The following is a 2,815-nucleotide window of genomic DNA, read 5'->3' as shown; positions in this document are numbered from 1 at the left end:
CCCCGTTCCACTTCTTCTTATGTAAAAATGAAATATTTTTCTTTTGCTACCTTATTAGAACGTTTCCCCCGAGAGCGGTTTTTCTCTTGACGTTCGTCGAAACTAAATGAATTCCGTGAAAAAATCGACGGTTTACGCTCGACATGCGATATGTTTAAATGACGATATTTCCAGCGAAAACGTGAAGAATGCCAGTGGAAAACATGACAATTTGATTAAAGCTTCGATAAATTCGCCACACTTTAAAAATCGCGAATAAAACGCAAGTGCGCGCGCGCGCATGGCCGCGTTTCGACGGCACGACGACGAGTCGGAATTAACATAAAAACGGTGAAAAAAAGAGGAGCGAATGAGCGATAGAGGGAGAACGATTGTGCTCTAAGACCTCACGCTCTCTACGATCGGACGGGACTGGATCGAGTTCGGGAACCGTGACGTCATTATTCCGCGCTTATTGTGCCACCGTGATTGATCTGACGCTCGAATTGAAAACCAACCGTGACCTGCTCTTCATCTCGTCGCACTCGAATGTCCATCACGATACGCGGTATTTCGTGAGAAAGAAAGCGGCCATATATTTCGCGTTTACGGCATTGTGTGTACACACAGAGAAAAAAAGTTTCTTTAGATTCAGTATTTTTATTAATTCGATGAAAATTTGTTTCACAGAAACAACATATACGAAATATTATTTGTTTGAATAAAAATTTTACCGTCTCATTCGAGAAAACTCTATTATTTATCAGGAAGAACGCTATTATTTGAAATAATATCTTTTAACCGAGTAAAATATTATTTCGCTACAATAAATATGTAAAATGAAACGAATAATTTCTTTATAAGAAAATTATCTTTCGTTTCAAATTTTTTATTCGAGATAAAAGTACATATTCGTTGAAAAGTCTAATAGTCGTACTTATTAATCGAAACATTAGTTTCTTTGGAGCATGCCGATGATATGAAATTTGTTTGGATGCGATAAAATTTATTAAATTCGTAGATAACTTTTTCTCAGTATATTGCACGCATTCGCCGATATGGACAAATATTAGCCGCATTCTTTCAAAACGCTCAATTATCATCGGTGGCGCTCGATGCGCAAATCAAGCCCGGGATAATATTTGCGTATTAAGAACCGCAGGAAACGCGAAATTTATGTTATTTCGGATTTATTCTTCTCGAGTAACGATCAAATAAAAATAAACGCTAATCCGATGAGAAATTTAACATTCACATATGAGAGAGGAAAAACGCTCACCAACACACACACACATACACAATGTATCTTTTTTAATCGCCGTGATAGCAATGAGCGCAGCGGCAGGTTGCCGCGGAGTCAGTAGTCAAATTACATTGCAAATTAATCTCTCTCTTTCTCTCTCTCTCTCTCTGATATGTATTCTCTTTCGCGCTTCCTATCCGTCTCTCGGATTCCAATTATAGTCGAGATCGTAACACGATAGTCGAAACGAACACAGAAACGGAGTCGCCGGCTCGTTCGCCCATTCGCCAGCATTGAAAAATACACACGATGTGCGGTTATCCCCTCGAATTCGCTCCGGATTTGGCAACAGATAATTATCGATTCTTAACCGCGGTATTATCGGGGGGGAGCCATGGATCTGTCACGCGCAGGCTGCTGCTGTATGTTAGGCGCGTTAGGTGCATTAAGCGATAGGTACAGTGCGCGGTTGCTTGTCAGTCACTATAAATTACCGGTCGATCAACATGCGCGAGGGTCTTCACTCGTTAATTATGGAAATGCAACGATGGATAACGGTGTCCCGTCGATACCGCGTTTTCACTTATTAACAGCTTCAACGCGAACAGTATTTAAGATTAGAAGGCAACGTTTGGACATTCGCGTTTATTTATACATCATAATTTCACACACACAACGGAACTGAAATAGCGCGGAGTGCGGTTCTAAAGGTGGTGTGTTAATAACGGAAACCATAAGAAAATAATTTCTGGGGAAGGTTCGTTTTCCCAGAACGCTCGGATTCGACGCGTGCGCGTTAAATGATTTTAGAGTTCTCTGAACGTTTTTCCCGTGAAGCGAGCGAATTCCATGCGGCTGAGAAAATAGATGCGCCCGGACGGACAGACGGACGGAGCGGGACGGATAGATGCATTTCGGAAAGTAAATAATTCGCAATCATAATGTTTCCCATACAGATTGCATTTTGATTTATTAATCCATTTAACTTCTCGTTCTCGCGTGCGCCGATTGTTACACCGATGGATTTTGGTTTGCCTAATACCTCGACAATTTACATATTAAATCTACCATTATTATTATTATTAGCTTAGTCGCCGTATTTCGGACATCGATATTATTCGATCTGTATAATTTTGATCGAATAATTACTCAATTAATTAATCAAGAGTCGCTTGTGAACCGAACAATATCCGCCGAACATTACCTGCAAAACGATAAATGGAAGGAGCCTTTACATCCGCATGAAGGGCCGTATTTGAAATTAATTGTATTAACATGAGTACGGATTAAATTAATGCTGATATACGAGCGAGGAAAAAATACCCTTTTGCGACTTGATCAAAGATCAAAGCGAGTGCCGGCGACTGAAACGGCCAGCCAACATCGAAGTCGATAATTTTCGAATACCTGTTACGAAACGTTAATATAAAGTGTATCTATACACACACACGTGTAATATCCTCCCCCCTCTGCTCTTCTCCGCTCTCCTTTCTTACTCCCGGAACATGACGTAGCGCGGGGGAATTTATCAGATTATTAATTAAGTGGATAAGCGCAGCGTCCTTAAATACTTCGACGGGAGGAGGGGGGGGG

At 40.9% G+C, this 2,815-nt stretch overlaps 1 protein-coding gene across 4 annotated transcripts in view; it reads left to right on the top strand.

Moving 5' to 3' along the window:
* The window catches only part of LOC106741043 (ADAMTS-like protein 3), a 236,339-nt gene that overhangs the window by 186,860 nt on the left and 46,664 nt on the right, over positions 1-2,815 (top strand). The gene's annotated exons all lie outside the window — the stretch shown is intronic.

This window comes from Dinoponera quadriceps, unplaced genomic scaffold (assembly GCF_001313825.1).
Source record: "Dinoponera quadriceps isolate SergipeBrazil2010 unplaced genomic scaffold, ASM131382v1 scaffold367, whole genome shotgun sequence".
In the NCBI taxonomy this organism is placed as follows: domain Eukaryota; kingdom Metazoa; phylum Arthropoda; class Insecta; order Hymenoptera; family Formicidae; genus Dinoponera; species Dinoponera quadriceps.
The sequence above is the reverse complement of the archived record's forward strand: the minus strand, read 5'-3'. Positions and strand labels throughout refer to the sequence as shown.